At 51.4% G+C, this 22,405-nt stretch overlaps 1 protein-coding gene across 1 annotated transcript in view; it reads right to left on the minus strand.

Annotated features, from left to right (window-relative positions):
• The window catches only part of LOC122370183 (splicing factor 3B subunit 3-like), a 57,926-nt gene that overhangs the window by 20,721 nt on the left and 14,800 nt on the right, over positions 1-22,405 (minus strand). The gene's annotated exons all lie outside the window — the stretch shown is intronic.

Raw genomic sequence — 22,405 nt, forward strand, 5'->3', positions numbered from 1 at the left:
ACCTGGTGGACCTGAACGTCGGCGCCTGCACCTGCAGGATGAACCGGCGGACTGGCGGCTGCAAACACCTCCGAGCCGTGCGGCAGCAGACTGGCGCTGTGCCGGAGGCGACGGCGACAAAGGAGACGCGGAGGGCCTTGATGGACATCGCCATGGGGACCAGCCAGCAGCTGCCAGGCAACTGGTTCGACCCTCTGGTCGCCGAGCCGTCCACCTCGTCACCTCCTGGCCCCACGACCGCCAGCGCCCCCGGAGTCGCGCAGCCCCAGCCGTCGCCTGGTCCCGAGGAGTACGACGACGACGCAATGGACTTCGAGGACCCCGCCGCTGCGGCGGCGGCTGTCAGTGGAGCTGAGCAGCGACGCTCAGATGACCGGACACGCCAAACCGTGGCGTTCATCCAGGAGTGGGCAGCCTTCATGTGCGAGGCAGTCATCCAGGACGACACCTGGGAGAGGGCTGCTGCTGCCTTCCAGCAGAGGTGGGGCCAGCTGCCCACTGCTGGCCGCCAGTCCGCTCTGCACCAGTTTGGAGGCGCGCAGGGCTGCCGGCGGAACGCCACCCAGATTCCGGTCCAGCCAACCAGCACTGCCCGTCGCACCAGCACCAACGTGCGGGGGCGCGCTCGCTGGCCCGCTGGACGGCCGTGCCGCTCCGCGCGCACCGGGGAGCACGGCTACGTGGCAGCCTCCGCCAGGCGGTCGGCGGCGCCCCACAGCCTGGCCACCTGTGTTGACCAGAACCGCCCCCTGGGGCGCTGAGTGGTAGAGGTGAAGTGGGGGGAGACCGGGGCAAGTTGGTGCCAGGGGGGGGGGGCGGTAAGTTGGGACGGAAGGGATATTTCCAATACTTCTCGACAGTTGGCGTTCAAACTTATTTTGTACATGCACAGTAACGCCGTCTGTTTGTCAACGTGGTGTCGGCGCGTGCTGAGGTAAGTGCTGTTAATAATCGCTACAAATGTGTTTCAGGTACCAAAAGTGATTTTCTTGCTTTGAAAATATTCTCTTCTAGTGTCGTTGTGTGTGCGTTTTTGTTTGCCGCAGGAGTACTGCAAACGTTTGTGTTTTGTCGTTAATGCCCGCATGGATTAGCGATGATTGTTCATGTGAAACATGAATAAAAATGTGTTTAGATACTGTTTTTCCTAGTGTACCAACTTGCCCCAGCCCCTGGCCCAACTGACCCCCGCCGCGGGGTAAGTTGGGACATTGGAGGATGGTCGCTTTGATCAGATATGACACCAGGACGATGCTACCATCTCTCTTATATTAAGTCTTCTTTAAAAGATAAAGAAATCAGATCTCAGTTAATAGTATGGATAATGGAAGGATAATGGAATAATGGAAGCAGCCTCAGCCCAGCAAAGTCCAGCGAGCGCTGACGGCGTCAACGAAGGAGCATCTGAACACCCGGAAGAAGAACTCAAAATGGCGCATGGTAGTTGACAGACACGTATGAATGTCATTACTAACCTGCCTGCGTACCCCATACCGCACATTGACGATGCTTTGAAGGCGCTCGCTGGCTCCTCTTACTTTTGTGTGCTAGATATGAACAACCTTTCATAAAGGTGTGCCGAGAGTGTTTTGCCCCACGGACGGGAAACGCACGCATATGTGCGCGTGCGGCGCTAACCTTCAGGAGCAGAGGGAGGGGGAGCGAAGTGCAGCCAGGGCCTTCAAACCGAGGCAGGAACGACTGTGTTGGAGACCAATGTCATGATGGGGTGGCTGCCGGGATGGCTGCGGCGCCTGAGGTTGGGGCGCGTCCAGATTCCAGGCTGCGGTGCCAGGGCGCCGGAGACGGCTCCCTAGGGTGTGACGAGGTTGTCTTTTGTTGTGTTGTAGTTGAGTTAGTTTATGCTACCTATTTTGTTTGGTGTTTGTTGGTTGTGTGCCATTTTCCGGTTAGGGGAGGTGTTAATTTCCTTCTATCTGGTTCAAGGTACTCAAGCTTCGGGCAAAAGGCTTCCACCTCGCTTTCATGGGATATCGTGGGACAGCTGCGAAGAGGACCCTGCAAACCATGCTGTTCGGAGACGAGACTCTAGAAAGCCAGCTCCTTGTTAATGCTGGCGATGGAAGGAGGAGTGCGGACAACGCTCGTTGGCTGCCTTGACGCCGAGTCTGTCCAAAGCTGGCCCGAGTGTTGTACTTTGTGCGGTACGGGGTATGCCGAGCTGTGTTGTTTCGCAAGAAATGTGCAAAATGACTCTGGAATCTGCGGCCGCGGCAAACACCGCAGAGACCACAGCAAAGTCTACAAACAAATGTAAACCAGAACATCATCGATAATATGTTAATGCAACAGAAACTTGAAGACCCGGAAGAAGAACTCAAGACGGCGCATGGTAGTTGACAGAGACGCATGAATGTCATTACGTGCAGTCATCACGTGCAGTCCGGCGTGGTGGCGAAAGTCCGCCTGGACCCGAAGAAAGTGTCAGCTATCATATGTAAGTTGTAGGTAGACTGCACATTAATATAAGGTTATTATTAATATAGAATGCTATCATACCACGCAATATCATTTAGAAGCCCATGTTCTTATTATTTTTGTGATTATTTTTCATAAACGTGAGTTTTGAAACTGTAGGTGTTGCAATCTTTCTCAAATTTTAATGTCTAGCACGAACAAAAATATTAGATGCAGAATCTTAGATAAAAAATGACTAAAAATTATACGGATTTCTTTTCTTCAAATCATCTCACTGTTATGAAAATACGGTTGTTGATTTTTTATTTTGTAAAGTTTTCAATCGTAAAATCAATGATTGAGACTCATTTGGCCCTTATTTTTTTCAGCGTTTTGCTCCTCGAAGCTGAAACTACAAGAATCTGATATCAGAAAAATCATCACCGCTAAGTGCAACGATGAAGCGAAGCGTGCCCGCAAGAAGCGTGGGGAATAGGCGCCGGGGAACGCTGGTAGTGCGGAGGAACGTTGAATAAACGTTAATTGACATGCTGGGAGTGCTATTTATAAATTGGATAGGACGAAATGTCATACAGACCACGGAAACGACAGCTAAATCTCATAACACAGACCACAATGGAAGACAATGAAAGACTTGAGGCTCTGGAAGATCTTAAAGGAAATAGTTCACTTTCACGAAATTATATTTTTTGCAATGGATTTATGATTTTTTATGTTCAAAATGATCAGCAAAGAAAATAAAACCTCTTTATAACAAAATATTATTTTCTATATTTTTGATATAGGAAGAACTTTTCAGTTTCTGTAAGGCACACGCGATCCAGTATGAAAAGAGCATGGGTCCCGAAAATTCTTTTGAAGCTAGAGAAATTATCGCGGCCACCGGCATTTGGGCGATCTGAGGCCTCTTGCACCAAACTACCTAGCTAGGTAAAATCGAAAAACCGGTTTCAGAATAAGCTAATCTAACGGTGGTAAATTTGTTTGCAATAGCCAAATACATAATCCTACATGTGCTTGCAAAATTTTGCATGCAAATTTTTACATTTGAGACTTGGACTGGGTATACGATGCAAAATAATCCAAGCATTGGTGCAAGAGGATTTTGGTGCAAGAGGCCTCTGCTCATGCTTTTGTTACTGGAGCGCCTCTGAAGAATTTTCTGAATAATTTTCTTTTGTTACTGGAGCGTTTCTGAAGAATTTTCGGGACCCATGCTCGTTTCATACTGGATGCAAATATATGCAAGGCACACAACCTCAACGCAAGGCACCTTTTTCGGGACGAGAAATAGAATATCTTTGCCTAGGGTGATCGTTGGGCTGTAAAAGCTCCTGATTTATGCTCGTCTCAGCCCAAGCTACGGAACTGCTATTCCAGTTAAAAACCCATGTTAAAATGTGAACTATTTCCTTTAAACATTCGTCGGTGCTGCCCGGGGTTCTGTGTTGAGCCGAACGGTGCTTTTTGTGTTTATTTGTTTGTTAAGTTATAGTCCTAGGCGAGACGCGCTTTCAGGGACCGGAACGGCCTCCCTTACCGTATTTGTAATCCAGAAATGTGTGTGGCGCGGATCTCTGTCTCTGCCGCGTTTAGCTTCTCGCTAACGTGATTGATTGTGTTCCAGTAAATGAAAGATCACGAAAAAAACTTAAAAATATACGGTATAATGCCATTAAAGAAAAAAAAAACAATGGAAGACTTCTTATAGGATTCCTATAAGACGTCTTATAAGGTTCCTATAAGATTCCTATAAGACGTCCTATAGGATTCCTATAAGACGTCCTATAGGATTCCTATAAGACGTCCTATAGGATTCCTATAAGACGTCTTATAGGAATCCTATAGGACGTCTTATAGGAATCCTATAGGACGTCTTATAAGATTCCTATAAGAATTTCTCTATGAGATCCTATAGGATTTCAGCCAGAAAATTCCTATAGGATCCTATAGGATTTTTTCACTAGGGTCCTCTTACTTTTGTGTGCTCTTACTTTTTTCTCCCACACTCGGAAACAAGTTAAATTGTGCATTTTCTTCCAGCACAGGCAGGCTATCATGGCACTAGCCAAACAGCTCGTGTACGCCAACAATGAGGCGGAGATAGCGACGACGATGGAGCTGGTGGCTACCGAGTGGGGCGAGCGCTACCCACTGCTGGACCAGTACCTGCAGGGTTTCGCTGCCCGCCGTCAAGAGTGGGCGCTGTGTCTCCGCACGGATGTCCCCACCCGGGGACACAACACGAACAACATCGTGGAGTCCGCCTTCAGAGTCCTCAAAGACTCTGTCCTCTACAGGTCAGTCTTTATTCATATGTTTCACCTAATTGCGGTTCAATAAATAAAACAGTTAACCTGGCGTTCATAGACAAACCTGTCTTTTAACTAAAGTTGATTGTAAAACTGTTTCGGTGACCGGAGGTATTGCGATAGATTCATTACTATTTTAAAATATTTCAAGTTGTAAGGTTGCCCAAAAGTGGCAAATGTTGAAGAAATGTCAAAGTTGCAGTTTAAGACAAATTCCAATTAATAAAGACAAATAATTTGAAAAAAGCCAAAGCAGGGGAGTAGTTTTTCCTTTCAATATAGGACGGAGGGCTGAGAGTGAGACGGTAAAATGTTCTCGAAAACACCATCAAAATCCCTAGGACTGTGCAATTCTCCCCAGTGTCTGCCAAAGTTCAGAGCCTGAAGCCCCCGGAACGGAATTGGACAATACATCCCTTCGTCAAAGACGTTAATTACTAACTTGTGACTTTCATGGATTAACACGGATTAACTTGTGAATATCACGGTTTTTCATTTCTGTTAACCCTACATGTGGAAGAAAAACAAACTTTCGAATTTCGGGTAGGTTGTGAAATTGTTAGTTGTGCTTTTGGTTGCTCTTCTGAAAGCCTTATTGTGTCCATACGATGGCAGTCTACCGTTAATTATAGTTGCAAAGAAATTGTTGAAATATTCGCTTGACACGCGCTGTTTTTCCAGGACTCGTGCGTTCAACCTGCTGCAGCTGTTTGATTCCGTCACGGTCCAGCTCAGCAAGCACTACGCCAGGAGGGCGTGCGACGTGGCCAACGGCCGGCAGCGGGCGGCACCGCGCCGGTCCGCGGCGGCACCAGCCAAGAAACGGGCACTGTGACGCAGGTATTTTGCATGACACGAGAACTGATTAAGGTCACATAAGACAGCTCGTTTTCCAATGCTGGTCCCACCCGTACTGCCACATGGCTGTGCAAAGTGACCAATGCAATCGGCGCGCCCCTAAGCACCAATAAACCACATGGCTGTGCATTCACACACAAGAGTCTGTCACTGTACCGCTGTGCCACTGTAGGGCCGCGTGGTGTTGACGCTGTGTGCCACATCTCGTGACTCGGTTCGCGTTTTTCTCTTGTTTCATCTTTTTTCCCTTTGGGGGTCTGTTGGCCAAGCTGACAGTACTGGGGCGAATGATCAGGTTCGGATTTTCGTACAAGTAACCGTCCGTCAGTTTATGTTGTACATACGAATTTTACAGGATTTTATGTGTTGCCCCTCCCACAGGTGACGGAGTTCACCTATCAGGTGAAGTCGCTGACGTCGGTCGGCATCACCTACCTGGTGGACCTGAACGTCGGCGCCTGCACCTGCAGGATGAACCGGCGGACTGGCGGCTGCAAACACCTCCGAGCCGTGCGGCAGCAGACTGGCGCTGTGCCGGAGGCGACGGCGACAAAGGAGACGCGGAGGGCCTTGATGGACATCGCCATGGGGACCAGCCAGCAGCTGCCAGGCAACTGGTTCGACCCTCTGGTCGCCGAGCCGTCCACCTCGTCACCTCCTGGCCCCACGACCGCCAGCGCCCCCGGAGTCGCGCAGCCCCAGCCGTCGCCTGGTCCCGAGGAGTACGACGACGACGCAATGGACTTCGAGGACCCCGCCGCTGCGGCGGCGGCTGTCAGTGGAGCTGAGCAGCGACGCTCAGATGACCGGACACGCCAAACCGTGGCGTTCATCCAGGAGTGGGCAGCCTTCATGTGCGAGGCAGTCATCCAGGACGACACCTGGGAGAGGGCTGCTGCTGCCTTCCAGCAGAGGTGGGGCCAGCTGCCCACTGCTGGCCGCCAGTCCGCTCTGCACCAGTTTGGAGGCGCGCAGGGCTGCCGGCGGAACGCCACCCAGATTCCGGTCCAGCCAACCAGCACTGCCCGTCGCACCAGCACCAACGTGCGGGGGCGCGCTCGCTGGCCCGCTGGACGGCCGTGCCGCTCCGCGCGCACCGGGGAGCACGGCTACGTGGCAGCCTCCGCCAGGCGGTCGGCGGCGCCCCACAGCCTGGCCACCTGTGTTGACCAGAACCGCCCCCTGGGGCGCTGAGTGGTAGAGGTGAAGTGGGGGGAGACCGGGGCAAGTTGGTGCCAGGGGGGGGGGGGGCGGTAAGTTGGGACGGAAGGGATATTTCCAATACTTCTCGACAGTTGGCGTTCAAACTTATTTTGTACATGCACAGTAACGCCGTCTGTTTGTCAACGTGGTGTCGGCGCGTGCTGAGGTAAGTGCTGTTAATAATCGCTACAAATGTGTTTCAGGTACCAAAAGTGATTTTCTTGCTTTGAAAATATTCTCTTCTAGTGTCGTTGTGTGTGCGTTTTTGTTTGCCGCAGGAGTACTGCAAACGTTTGTGTTTTGTCGTTAATGCCCGCATGGATTAGCGATGATTGTTCATGTGAAACATGAATAAAAATGTGTTTAGATACTGTTTTTCCTAGTGTACCAACTTGCCCCAGCCCCTGGCCCAACTGACCCCCGCCGCGGGGTAAGTTGGGACATTGGAGGATGGTCGCTTTGATCAGATATGACACCAGGACGATGCTACCATCTCTCTTATATTAAGTCTTCTTTAAAAGATAAAGAAATCAGATCTCAGTTAATAGTATGGATAATGGAAGGATAATGGAATAATGGAAGCAGCCTCAGCCCAGCAAAGTCCAGCGAGCGCTGACGGCGTCAACGAAGGAGCATCTGCGGCGGCGGTCCGTTTCGGGTCGCTGGGCGGTGTGCCCCTTGATAGGGCACCAGTAAGGAGCGCCCTGGTCATCGGAGACTCTTCGGTACATCACGCCCAGCTTCACACCAGAGACTTGTCGTGGGCCATCGATATGTGGGCTAAGCCGGGAGGTATAAGGGCCGAGCTGGGAAGCGCCGTGCCGGGGAGAGCACGGGAATGGGCCCGCGAAGCGACCAGGATCGGTCAGCTCCCCTAGGCCATTGTAATCTGGCGGGGGGGGGGGGGCGGTATCTACCCCCGGCGCGGCGGTCCGGTGCACACCTGCCTGATGGGTTCACAGAGCGGATGGGGGCCGTCATCGCGAACCTGCGAGTCCACCACGATGTTTCCGTGATGGGACCGACACCGCGGCCGCGGATCGATGGAGCGGCTGTATGGGAAACGACGCCAGCCTTCCGACTGGAGCGGCGCCTGGCTAACATACTGCGTGGCGATGAGAGGGAAGTGAAAAGCGGGTACCTCAGAAGTACCAGCATTGAACGGAAGATTTTTACAAGTTACGGGTATTATAGTGCCCTAATTACCCCAAGAGGATATTGTGTGGTGATCTCAGATCTTAGCTTATTACATACATTGTACATTTGCTCTCAGGGCCGATGTAGTTCCAACTGGTCGAAGGCCGTAGGTACGGATGTCGTGTCGTAGCATCAGAAGATGGTCACCGGTACATCATCAAACAAACAACAGCTCGTTCCATATATCTACGGTATGTTGCTGACAGGGGCGGCGGTTCCGGGGGGGGGGGGGAGGGAGGAGGCAGAGGGGCGGCTGCACCTCTGGAAAAATGGAGAGGGGCAATGCTATGTTAGTTACACTTAGCATTGCATTGGGTTACTTGACACTTACGACCGCGCACAAGGTCATGCAGCAGGGCGAGCCACAGGACCTCGCTGCAATGTGTGCTCCCGATGGACTGGACTGTTAGATGTGTGGCCTGTATTTGCTTATGAAGCTAGGACTAACTTGAAATTTACCCACAAGGCTATAGGTATCACCAGCAGAATCATAATCTTCACTTCCAGAATTTTTTAAAATTAAGTCGTGGAACCATTGTTACTACTCGTATATTAAATATTGATTAGGTACAAGTCCGCCACCAACTTCATGAAACATTCCTTGCTCCAACAGGATCACTTTCAAGTCATCTGAAAGGATGATGCCAAGTACATCCTGTGTGAGAAGCTTTATATGATTCCTGACCTGGAACCGGTGAGCATCAAATATAGCAATTTGCTTATATAGCAATAGCAATTGCTGATGATGGCAATTTGCAGTAACACATTATATGTAATTAGTTTGAGCCATGTTGCAATCATTTCATAAATAAAAACTTTCATTTTTAACTCCTGGGCATTCACACTCAACTCCTGGGCACCCGGTGTGCCCAAGAGTCCCGGGCTCGGGCCGAGACCGAGCGGCTCCTGGAGCGCATCGCCTACCTAGAGGCTCGAGTAGATGGACAGGGGGCGGAACTATGCCGCCAAATCCTAAGCGCGGAAGCTGCCATCAGTTCGGCCGAAACCCGAGCTGAGGAAGCTCGGGCCCAGGTTCACCGACTAACCGCTGATGTGGCGGCGCGCCCGCCGGTGCAGCCGCAGGTGCTGCGTCAGTGTTTGGAGGCGGTGGTCGACAACCGGTCGCTGCCGCATGCCGTACGTCGCACAGCGCGAAAGCTCCTAAATCATCCTAAATCAGGGGATGAGAAAGGCCAGTATGAGGGTTTGAGCACCGGCAGAGCATTTGTCTAGTAGTTGGGGGGAAATGACGCCTACGGGAGACCGAGCAGGACCCCATCTCCAACTTAGGTTCGCCGACGGATTGTCCTCCATCGCCCTGCCCCTCGAGAGACCGCTCCAAATCTACAAGGCAGACTACTTGGCGGCCCTGCTCGCCGCCGGCCGCCTCTACCATCCACACGGACAACAAGGCGGTCCTCTACAACATCCACAAGGGTCGCTGCCCCCCCCCCCCTCCTGGCTGTCGTACGTGTCAGACATGTTTGCCCAAAGAGTGTGTGTGCAGTTTTCGGTACATTTCGTTGGCCCAGAACCCGGCCGACAGGCCCAGTCGGTGGCAGAAGACTTGGCTCCCCCGGCCTTCAGAGTACAGTAGGTCTATTAAAAAAGTCCCCGGCACCAGTGGGCGCTGCCTTCGCTGAGCCGAACCCCCGTCTGCCTGTCCCATATCGCGCCGGTATCAGGTCAGGAAGGGTCAGCGGGACCGCTCGGTCCGGCCCGCGGGCGGTGGACGGGCGGCCGGTAACGCTTTCCACCAGCCAGCTGTAGAATCCGACAGACGGGACGGCCACCGCTCAGCGCAGCGAAACCGGTGTTAAAGAATGGCAGTAGATGTTCATGGCCGATGAGATAGTCATTGTTAGCCCGTGCCCCACATGAATGCCTGGACTCTCACGCCCTGTTGGAGGGGAAATGGGGATTGAGGATCATTCTTATAACTCAGCTTTGGGCATTTAACCCTCGCACGACCAGGCCATTTCTCATAACACGAACGACCAGGGGGGGGGGGTTGTTACGACCCCCCTGGCGTTTCGAAACGGAAGGTCGTAGAGCTTAGCGGAAAAAACCAACGGATTGCTCTCAACGAGATCTCGCGATTGGTGGTATATTTTTTGGTCCTAGGTCAACATTTGACCTACTTATGACCGGCCAAAGGTCAAATTTTCGGAAAAATCTAACTTTTTCAGATTTCCGCGCCGATTGCGGCAAAACGGTAAGAGATATCGACTTGAAACCTTCACTAACGTGATCCTTGATCAATTCTCTATCGTTTGGTGTGTATTTCGATGTCATAACTTTAAAAATGATGCGTTGGGAGCATCGGAAGTCTGCAAGGTCATTTGTCCATTGGGTCACGTCAGGCGTGTGACGTCACTGACCTGACCCAAAATGAACTACAAGAAACAACCGACGATGCCTGAAATGGATAGCAAATTCGAATTCAGGGCATCAAAATACCCCGAAATGGCATACAAGTGCAAGAAGTCATTACAGGTCAACCGAGGTCAATGACCTTACCTTGACCTTTAGTGACCTTCAAAATGTCAACGGACATTGTGCCAATGTCAAATCAGCCAGTTGTGATTCTATAAAACAATCCATCAGTGCGTCAGGTCAGTCGGCATTTATACCAATGTGAAGCAATCTCCAATTTAGCGTAAATCTGGCCGGAGGTTGTTCCCTTTATGACGTCATAACTCCGTAACCTGACATGACCTTGACAAAAAAAAATTACCAAAAGTTGCGCAAAGGATGCCCCAAAGGGTACTGAAAATTTGAGCAGGCTATCTGAAACGGTTCGGCGTGTAGCTAAGAAAAACCTCGGGGGGGGGGGGTTGATACAACCCCCCCCCCTAGGCGTTCTAGGGTTAAGTGGTATTCGAAGTAGCGTCAAAAGTAGCAAAAAGAAGAAAAAAATACTTCAGCTAATTTTGGATCCGGTCATAGCCAGAGGTCATGTCACTAGAGGTCATCGATGGTAAAATTTTGCTTAGACAGGGTGCATTGGGTTTCCAATTTCCATGGAAACATCAACAGACTCGGAAGCTCACAACAGGGGCGCGGGAACTACTTTCCGACTGGGGGCACACCATAATAGAGATCAACCTAGGATCCCCCCAAATCTAGTTTTCTCACCGGACTTTTAGGCCACTTATTTTTCATCTCTCGGCTTTTTCAACAAAAAAGAAAACATTTGCAAAACAATGTGGTATTCCGTCTCAAAGCTGTGGGGGCACCGCCCCCACGGCCCCAGAGTTGGGGGGCAAGCTGCACCCACTGCCCCCCCCCCCCCCCGGCTCCCGCACCTATGGCTCGCAACGCTAGCGTGGAGCCCAATTCATATCAACCGCCGCAACAATGCAGCAGCGCAGCGCAGCGTGCTGCAGCGCGGGGCCGTGAAACACCGCCCAGGGCTACCCATGTGTCAGGGCAATCCAACCCACGTGATGGGCTCGGCCCCAGCGGAGCATGAGGTCCAGGACTCCCGCCCAGGCCCCCTGTCTCCTTCTAATTCCTATCATCCTTCCCACTCTGAAATCGACCGAAGAGCCTAACCTAACACAACAATCAGCTCGTTTACCGCTATGTCTGAAATCTGAATAATATTGTCAGATTGAATTAGGGTCAACGGCTTAGCATGTAAATAACAACAACTGCCACCATCGGTATTATGAGAAAACCAATTGCTTTTCCACAAACACTTTAAAGTTTTTAGCTTAAAACTTGCATGAAATTAATTTTACCAGCCTCTTCGTTCCTCTTATCAAAACGCTTCGAATGAATCGCAAGTTTATCTTTAAAGGTCATTTGAAAAATTTGGCCTATGTTCAAAGACATGACCTGACCAGAAATGGTCATAGCATAGCAGGATATTAGATCCGTATCGTGGAACTTTACAAACACTTCAGATGATTTCATAACTAAGCATGTCTATCAAAAATAATTATTACATGGCTCATATGTAAGCTGGGTGTGTGAACATGCTTGAGCTTATGTTGAACGCAACTGATAATGTTCTGTTGGCCACATTTTCTATATTTAATTTAGCCTCCCGAATTTCATATTTTTGTTAATGACACCTTCACGATGTCGAGAAAAAAAAAACGCTTAGGAGATTTTTAGGAAAGCAGCCTGAGATACATTCAGTATAAGGAAGGTTCAAGGGTGCTAGATTCCTTCCGTCATCGCTATCCTCAGGAAAAACCAATCCGCATCGCCCCTACATAGTCTTCATGCTTCCCTCTCTGGACGGGAGGTCACCCCACCAGCCAACCAGTAGTTGATGTCGGATCCATTCCAGGACACATAATCCTCTTCGGGTGACCGTTTGGGAGACGGCTGGACCGTCCCGACAGGGCAATCGTCCCACGGGGAACGGTCTCGCTTCCGCAGATCACCGTCGCTGGCTCGCACAACCCAATTACTACACCACAGCATAGTTATGTCATAGCTCTGCAAGGGCCTTTTCAGACCGAAAAAGATGGCCCCCAACAAAACAAACAATTTTCTCATTCAGTATTGTATCTCATCAAGCACCACATGTTTTCAGAGTATAGTTCCGTCCAAAAAAGCGCAGTTCAATTTTCTCCCATTGACTTGAGTTGACCCGGCCTTTCTGTCAACAATGTCAAACTTGCAAAGTAAACGTTTCAAATACATATACTGTTGCCCATTAAAATCGCTGAAAGTTCTGAAGCGATCGGTTAGTCGGTGTATTTACCGACTAATATTGGTTATAGTCGTATTGGTAGATATCATGAGATATATATTGGTAGATATGATGAGCACAGGAACTTTCCTTGAGGTAAGGTCACTTGACGTAACCTGATGTTATGACCTTGAATTGAAAGACTTGGGCGGGAAAAATGGGTCATTTGAAATATCAAAATGCTAGATTTTAACAATAATTGCAAACACTATCCCGGCCAAATAGTGAGTGAGAAGGGAGCGATTCCCCGACCCCATGTTTAGCTCCTATAATTGAGCTAGCTGCTAGAGCCTCGCGGAAAAAAAAACGAGCGCTTCCGTTGTTACGTGACGTAGCGACTGGCACCCCATTTTAAAATATCAGTGACCTCTTAGGGCAGGTCAAGGGCCCCAAGGCATTTGATAGGTTCTTGGTAAATAACTAAACGCATTATCGTCATTTCAATACAATCGTGTTTTCTATTCTCAGATGCGTCGATTTGTTTTTTTTTTTACGTGAAGCAAGTTAGGATGTTTTGTTTACCTCAGGTCAATGTCATGTTAGGGCAGCGCAGGTCACGAAGCTGTTGAAAGGAGGACATGTTGCATAACATTTGATTCGACAAGTCTTGCAAAGTCCATTGATGGCTGTCCAGACTGGCTAGCTCATTTTGATCGGGAGTTATTGACGAAACACTCCTATGACACAAGTGACGTCATAATTGACGTCACGCAAGGTGAACAATGCAAAAGTGAAGCAATAGACCTTGCCAAGAATGTATGAAGTCACGATTTCATGTGCTTGAGGTATAGTTTCAGATTATTTCCGACGCCACATTAACCCTCGCCCGCACATGCCATTTTCCCATCCTAGAACGCACATGGGGGGGGGGGGGGGTGGTTGCCACCCCCCGCGCCATTTCGTTCCTGTTGGAGATAGAGCTTAGCAGTAAAGACCAAAAAGATTCTTTGGGAAGAGACGAATCCAATGATACCCAGTTTTACCTTCTCAGGTCAGTCATTGACCTTCCAGGTCAGGTCAAACTAAAAAATGTTGCTGTTTTGGGTCACCGTTGGATATCAAGTGCGCTGCTTATCAAATACCGATGACGATGCTGTTTTCTGGTGCCAAGCCAGCTAGAACCTCTTTGTCACACTACCCGACCAGAATTTTGCTGCTGAGGTCATTTCAGATCAAGTTAGGTCAAGGTCAATTATATGTGTTTGTATGTCTGTGTGTGTCTGTGTGTATACTGATGTGTGCACCGATTTTTTTGGGTCCATATTACATGAAATCATGATCTGAGAAGCTCCTACCAAAAAAGCAGTCAAAAAACTTCACAAAAAGTAAATTCAGCTAGCCTAAAACGCAATTATCTTAGATGACCTAGGTTGACCTTGACCCTGACCTTGACCCCTGTACATCGTCGAACAACATGTTCGATGATAGGTGGGAGGTAAGACTGGCAAAAAAGGCCGAAATCAGGGTGTCAAAAGCTCACAAGGCCCATGGCAAACGCAAGATGTTGAGAATTGGCCATTTGGGTCATGACATGACCTGAAAAACAAGGTCATATCTCCGAAACCAAAAATCACAGAAACTTCAAATTTTCAGTGGACATCAAGAAAGGATAGAGGAGCAGCTATACGACAAATCAGCCCTCTAGCTCTAAAAATGTTGAGTGCAGAGCAGAAAGACTACCTGGGGGGTTGGCAACCACCCCCCCCCCCATGTGCGGGCGAGGGTTAACAGCTTCCATAATTCCCCATTATGCTTATACGACACTAAGTGCATTGCGGATTGCATCATTTTACAACCGACAACCGTTCAGAGGTTTACCTAAGACATAGTTAAGTGATCTGACCTGAAAACGTGGTTGATGTCAAGTGATCCGGCTTGATTGAAATGTAAGGCATGTGAAATGTCAGCCTTCTATCATCAGTGTGCTTTGAGCTACCGCAAAAAAATGCATGGTGGAGGCATCCACCCCTTCTTCTCGGCCGGCGAGGGTAAACCTCGCTTCGAATTATTGCAGATAATGATGTGACCGAAAACAAAGCATTATTCTGTGTCTAGAACGGCCGCTGACTTGTTGGACAAGATCTCCAATCTTAATTCGCTAGATAGGAATAAAATACTCGGTATGTGATACATATAGTTATACCCCTCGATTTGCCCTCGCGCTAAGTCTATTCTAATCATCACTGCCGCTTTTTTATCCGAGATGCTGTCGCCGCTAAACGGGTTGTTTTGTTTGCTTGCTTGCGCTGAATGGCCATTACAGATTATTGAAGGATTATGATAAAATAGGAATGAGGCAAGGGAGGATATGCACTGCAGGTGTTTGATTTAGATCACAAAGGCATCATTTCAGGCATCGTGCAGAGTCATTATCTTCCCCTCCTCTGCACAGCGGCATCTCTGCGCCCCACACACTGCGTCCTCACCCCACGGCCGGCCGCCGCCAACTGACCCACTCGCCGGGCGCCGCGACCTGACCCGTGTCGCTGCCGCGGCCTGCGCAATAGAGTCGGGGCTGGAATCCGGGGGTTCGGCCGGCCGGCCGCCTCTGGAGCGGGGGACTTTTTTAGTAGACCTACTGTACCAGACGTACCTCGGCCGGGGCGGCGCTACCGTGTAGTGTTTTGCGTGTTTTGTAGTGTGTACCGTGTAGTGTTTGTACATGTTTTGGCTCTCCCGGCCGGGAGAGTACCTGCGGTACCCCGGCCGGGACGGCGCTACCGTTCTGTACCCAATGTGCGCATGTACCGCGAGGATTGTTCGATTGTCTTCCTCTGTGAGCACTTCCACACCTGATTGTATAAAAGCTCCGCTACAGTGGTTTTCGCGCGCTAAAATGGTCAGCTGACAGCTGACATTCAGCTGTACATTTGCTTTCAGGGCCGATGTAGTTCCAACTGGTCGAAGGCCGTAGGTACGGAAGTCGTGTCGTAGCATCAGAAGATGGCCACCGGTACATCATCAAACAAACAACAGCTCGTTCCATATATCTACGGTATGTCGCTGACAGGGGCGGCGGTTTCGGGGGGGGGGGAGGCAGAGGGGCGGCTGCACCTCTGGAAAAAATGGAGAGGGGCAATGCTATGTTACTTACACTTAGCATTGCATTAGGTTACTTGACACTTACGACCGCGCACAAGGTCATGCAGCACGGCGAGCCAGAGGACCTCGCTGCAATGTTTGCTCCCAATGGACTGGACTGTTAGATGTGTGGCCTGTATTTGTTTAGGTCTTATGTAGATACGTAGACGTGTTTTGTCGTGACCCTATGGATGCCTGACGTCTGGTATTAAATAATAATAATCGGCTCGGGCCGAGACTGAGCGGCTCCTGGAGCGCATCACCTCCCTAGAGGCTCGAGTAGATGGGCAGGAGGCGGAACTATGCCGCCAAATCCTAAGCGCGGAAGCTGCCATCAGCTCGTCCGAAACCCGAGCTGAGGAAGCTCGGACCCAGGTTCACCGGCTAACCGCTGAGGTGGCGGCGCGCCCGCCGGTGCAGCCGCAGGTGCTGCGTCAGTGTTTGGAGGCGGTGGTCGACAACCGGTCGCTGCCGCATGCCGTACGTCGCACAGCGCGAAAGCTCCTAAATCATCCTAAATCAGGGGATGAGAAAGGCCAGTATGAGGGTTTGAGCACCGGCAGAGTATTTGTCTAGTTGGGGGGAAATGACGCCTACGGGAGACCCAGCAGGACCCCATCTCCAACTTAGGTTCGCCGACAGATCGTCCTCCATCGCCCTGCCCCTCGAGAGACCGCTCCAAATCTACAAGGCAGAGTACTTGGCGGCCGTGCTCGCCGCCGGCCGCCTCTACCATCTACACGGACAACAAGGCGGTCCTCTACAACATCCACAAGGGTCGCTGCCCTCCCCCCCCCCTCCTGGCTGCCGTACGTGTCCGACATGTTTGTCCAAAGAGTGTGCAGTTTTCGGTACATTCCGTTGGCCCAGAACCCGGCCGACAGGCCCAACCGGTGGCAGATGACTTGGCTCCCCCGGCCTTGAGAGTACCAGACGTACCCCGGCCGGGACGGCGCTACCGTGTAGTGTTTTGTAGTGTGTACCGTGTAGTGTTTGTACATGTTTTGGCTCTCCCGGCCGGGAGAGCACCTGCGGTACCCCGGCCGGGACGGCGCTACCGTTCTGTACCCAATGTGCGCATGTACCGCGGGGATCGTTCGATTGTCTTTCTCTGTGAGCACTTCCACACCTGATTGTATAGAAGCTCCGCTACAGCGGTTTTCGCGCGCTAAAAGGGTCAGCTGACAGCTGACATTCAGCTGTACATTTACTTTCAGGGCCGATGCAGTTCAAACTGGTCGAAGGCCGTAGGTACGAAAGTCGTGTCGTAGCATCAGAAGATGGTCATCGGTACATCGTCAAACAAACAACAGCTCGTTCCATATATCTACGGTATGTTGCTGACAGGGGCGGCGGTTCCGGGGGGGGGGGGGAGGCAGAGGGGCGGCTGCACCTCTGGAAAAATGGAGAGGGGTAATGCTATGTTAGTTACACTTAGCATTGCATTAGGTTACTTGACACTTACGACCGCGCACAAGGTCATGCAACAGGGCGAGCCAGAGGACCTCGCTGCAATGTTTGCTCCCAATCAAAACTTTCGAGACAGGCACACCCGGCAAGACCACCTCCATCTACCACGACCGAGACTTAAAACCGGTAAACGGCGTTCTGAGTACCGAGCCGCGGCGCTGTTGAATAGCCTCCCACCCCAGGTAGTGCAGCTGCCACCTGCCAGCTTCGCCCGGTCTGCCAGGGACGCGCTGATGAACAACACCACGCTACGCCGCTGACCAACTGTACAGCAGCGGACTGGACTGTTATGTGTGGCCTGTATTTGCTTATGTATGTTGCTTAGGTCTTAAGTAGAAACGTATTACGTAGACGTGTTTTGTCGTGACCCTATAAATGTCTGACGTCTGGTACCATTAATTTATTAAATAATAATAAATTAAGGAAAAAATCCGGCAGGCGGCTATTTTTCTGTTGCTAAAACTGGCCTCTGAACAGCGTGAGTTCCGCCTCCGAGCACACCGACTATGAGCCGGACACCGACAGACTGCTGACCGCGCTGACATCAGTGACTGGTCGAAGCAGCCAACCCAACTCGGGTTCCGCAGTGGAATTCAACAGGGGCCTGCAGTCCCCAGAGGTGAGCATACCCATAAACAAGGTAACGGACAATGTACTAAGCTATATGGCCGGCTACCTCATTTTCAAGAGTGAGGCCGAGCACATGTGTTGTGATTGTAAAACTGCGCTATGTGCCAGCACAAAGACTGTTGAAAAAGAAAGGGAGACTATGATCGGTTTCAAAAGCTACACCGGCTTTCCAACTATCGGTGTGGGCAAATGATGTCAAACACAGCGAAGCAAACAGAGCGAAAGAAAAAAAAGGTCGATGAGTGCGAAAATGAACGTGTTGCGCTCCGCGTATCTTGTGTTCAAGAGTCTGGCTATACGTTTTCGAAATGGATTGTTTGCCAGGGTATGAACGGGACGGATGTGGGAAACACCAATCACTCAAAGAAGCTGCTGCTACAGGCCAGGCAGGCCTTCTACTACGTTATCATCAACTGAAGGACCACGTATCGGGACAGCCATGTGTGCCGGTCTTGGCAGACAAGGTGACTATCCATCGCAGGAATGACGACGTTGTGGCCATCTTGACTGTGGTGCCAGAGGCTCCCGAATCCAGAGTGTAGCGAGCAACATGCTGGGGAGCTATGTGGTGGCAGCGCCGGTGGTAAAACTGCAGGATGGTGCTAACTTCGCCAAGGAAATCCAGGAAGCCCCAGTCACGATCGGAGTAAGGGAAACTGATCAACTGAAAGCTTTTGCTGCGGACGGACAATATCACCGGCTGAGCGTGCCCCAAAAGTTGATGCATTCATTCACGCTGAAGGGCAGCAAAGCGCAGGGCCGACATGTGAGGCGGCTATTTGGGACAGTGCTCATCTAATGAATCTTATCGAGGCTGACGCAAGTGAAGGAAGGATCACCTGTGGGTCCAAGAGACGGTGAAAGTGATAACAGAAATCTCAAAAAGGTTCACCGACGGCAAAGGACTGGAGGAACCGATAGACATAGGCAAGAAGATGGGGATCAAAACAAAGAGATCATGACTGTGGCCGTTTCTCTTTGCAGGGGAGACGTTGAAAACCTGGAACATTCCCGGTTGCAAGTGTCCGAGCTTTTAAAGACCATCCAGGGGTTCCTGCACAAAGGAACACTCAAGCTGCTCATGAACCACTTACCATCAACTGGCTTGCCACTAAAGTTCAGCACCGCGTCCGGCAAGTCAACGCCGATGCGTGTAACAAACCACGTTATCATGGCCATGCTGATGGTCGAAGGGGAAAAGGTGGCATTGCCACTGTCGGCTCCGGCCCCTTATGAATTTAAAGACGGAAAGCTTGAAGGAGGACCTGCCAAACTCTTGGTTGGCCAGGTGGTCTCATCGCTAAAACAGCTGGTTCTCCAGGGCAGCGCACCGTCGCCACTCGTCGCCCGCCACGCTGATGGACAGTATCAAGCATCTGCGTTTGCTGAAAAGTTGAAGGAAAGCTGCCTGGTAGATAGTTATACAAGATACAATATATATTATATGATCATGCTCGACCCAGCCGACCTCCTCGAGGGCTTCGGCCCTCAGGAGGTTCCTAAAGCTATCCTGTACCTGACGTTCAGTGGTAGCTCCCTCCCTGACCGCGTCACGGCAGGGTACCTATCCTACAGGACCCGCCTGGCCGTGCCGAAGCCCCGGCGCTGCCGCCGCTGCCAGAAGTATGGACACGGTGAGGCCCAGTGCCGGGGACATGAGGTGTGTGGCCGCTGTAGCGGCCGCCACCTGACCCCTGACTGCACCGCCACCCATCGGGCCTGCCCCGCTTGCGGTGGAAGCCACGAGGCGTCCCATCGGGACTGCCCCAAGTGGCTCAAGGAAATGCAAGTCGCCACACTCATCCATCGGCAGCGCATGCCGCCGAAGCAGGCGCGAGCCGTGGCCAATCGGGACTTTGGGTTCCAGGCCCCCGCACCTCGCCGTCGCCTGGCCGAGAGCCCGCCGAGGTTCAGTGATCGTGAGGCGTTCCCTCCACTGTCCTCTGAGGACGAGGAGGGCAAAGCTACCGACTCTCTCATCACTCCGGCCACGGTCCGGAAAGCCCCTCGCCCTCCCCCCGAGCGCCGTAGCAGCAGCGAGAGCAGCTGCTCGCAGCCAGCGACCACAGACACTGAGGGCGAGGAGGATCAGCCGTCCTCCTCCAAGGAGCCGGGGACAGACACTGAGTCTTGGTCGACAGTCAAGCCCAAACGCCACTCAAAAGCGAACCCGCCCAGGCGGTCCACAAGAGCCACCCGGGGAGCCAAACCCACCACACAGCACACTGAATAATAACCATGACCACGTCTCAAGGAGACACACACGACACAGTCATCATTCAATGGAACACTAACGGACTAATCTCACACTGGCACGAGTTGAAACAGACACTAAAAACACTAGACCCACACATGATATGCATCCAAGAAAGTGGGAAAGTGAAAAACGGTAAACAACGGCACTGGCCAGGATCCCTATCGTTCCCATACTCCCATCCGTCCCAATTCACCCCACTGTCTCCACCCCAACTGCAACTCCGAATGGGCTGTCATCACTTCGTGGAAGCCCAGAAGCCGCCAAATACCGATACCGAAGATATATAAGATGATAGCCAGACGCTATCTTCGTAGTGCCGTGGGACCTCAGCCACTGGATGAACCTGAAGTCTGAAATAAAGCTGGCTCCGAACTACTACCACGCTTTATCGTTTGACCAAGTTGCACTCGATGTTTGGAAGAGTTCGGGGACACGACGAATATCTCGGCCTGGCCAAGGAGAAGGGGTTGGCCGCCTATGAGGCCCAGGTGCATGCCACTACGCGGTTCAAGAGTAGCGCATTTAACCAGTTCACCGCCATCTACAAAGGCTACGAGGGCTACGTTACCGCCTCCTCAGAACTGCGTGAAAATAAGGATGACTGTGAGCAAATGTGGTACATGGTGAAGGGACGGGACTACTGCGTCGATCCCGCAACATCATCGACGTTTTCTCAACAGTCGTCGACATGATGAAGGGACAGTCTATGGGCCATCTGCAGCTGTGGGCCTGCACTAAACCATGCGCTATATCATACGCTAGTATTCAGTGGCAGCGTTCCTCGGAGAGTCCCGCGTTTAGCTGTTGGCCGAAACAGCCGATCAGTTGTTGAGATCACCACCCAAGCGGGGTGAGAGCGTTTTTAGTCTGGTGCCCAAGATGGCTGCAATATTCCCTAGTTCAGCTTCAGTTTTACCATTAACATCCGGACATGGCGCGGTCGGTAGGACCGCAATAAGATGGCCGCAATAATAGGACCGCAATACGAAGCCCGAGCTCTTTGAGCGTATGATTAGTAAAACTCCCCTGACAGGACGTCCATCCCTCTTCCTGAGTGAGCTGTGTGCCGTTGCTCAGAAAACTGGTGTGGGCGACACCCAAAGTGTGTCGAGCTCACATTTTCTTCGGAGCCAAGGCTCGCACATGTAAACCATCGGTGCCACAGCCAGTGGCCCGCAAAGTCTGCCGATATCGGGATGCAACTGTCTTCACGCCTCATGTCCCCTTCCCGAGGACCTGTCCCTTGTCAGGAAAACTAAAGGGACAGGCTGTAAATGCAGCCCTCGGTCTGCCTCTCTTTCGGGTCGCAGCCCAGGCTGATTCGCAACCGATGACTTTCGTTGTGGACACTCAGGTGCAGGTGTGTAATTGTTCCCTCATCACGTGTAAATGGTGCCATGATTCGACCCTCTGCGGTATCGATCACTGCTGCCAGCGGTGGGCCAATTCATGTGACTGGTGAGACCACCCTTGAGGCTGAGCTCCCCGTATTGAGACGGACGTCCGCTTGTCGACTGTGGTGCGCAGGTCCAAGAAGACTGACCTTTCCCACGTGTTTATCGTTTGACCAAGTTGCACTCGATGTTTGGAAGAGTTCGGGGACACGACGAATATCTCGGCCTGGCCAAGGAGAAGGGGTTGGCCGCCTATGAGGCCCAGGTGCATGCCACTACGCGGTTCACGAGTAGCGCATTTAACCAGTTCACCGCCATCTACAAAGGCTACGAGGACTACGTTACCGCCTCCTCAGAACTGCGTGAAACCAAGGATAACTTTGAGCAAATGCGGTACATGGTGAAGGGACGGGACTACTGCGTCGATCCCGCGACATCATCGACGTTTTCTCAACAGTGGTCGACATGATGAAGAAGGGACAGTCTATGGGCCATCTGCTGTGGGCCTGCACTAAACCATGCGCTATATCATACGCTAGTATTTAGTGGCAGCGTTCCTCGGAGAGTCCCGCGTTCAGCTGTTGGCCGAAACAGCCGATCAGTTGTTGAGATCATCACCCAAGCGGGGTGAGAGCGTTTTTAGTCTGGTGCCCAAGATGGCTGCAATATTCCCTAGTTCAGCTTCAGTTTTACCATTAACATCCGGACATGGCGCGGTCGGTAGGACCAGGCTGTAAATGCAGCCCTCGGTCTGCCTCTCTTTCGGGTCGCAGCCCAAGCTGATTCGCAACCGATGACTTTTGTTGTGAACACTCAGGTGCAGGTGTGTAATTGTTCCCTCATCACGTGTAAA

Source organism: Amphibalanus amphitrite, unplaced genomic scaffold, assembly GCF_019059575.1.
Source record: "Amphibalanus amphitrite isolate SeventyFive unplaced genomic scaffold, NRLGWU_Aamphi_draft 001106F_arrow, whole genome shotgun sequence".
In the NCBI taxonomy this organism is placed as follows: Eukaryota; Metazoa; Arthropoda; class Thecostraca; order Balanomorpha; family Balanidae; genus Amphibalanus; species Amphibalanus amphitrite.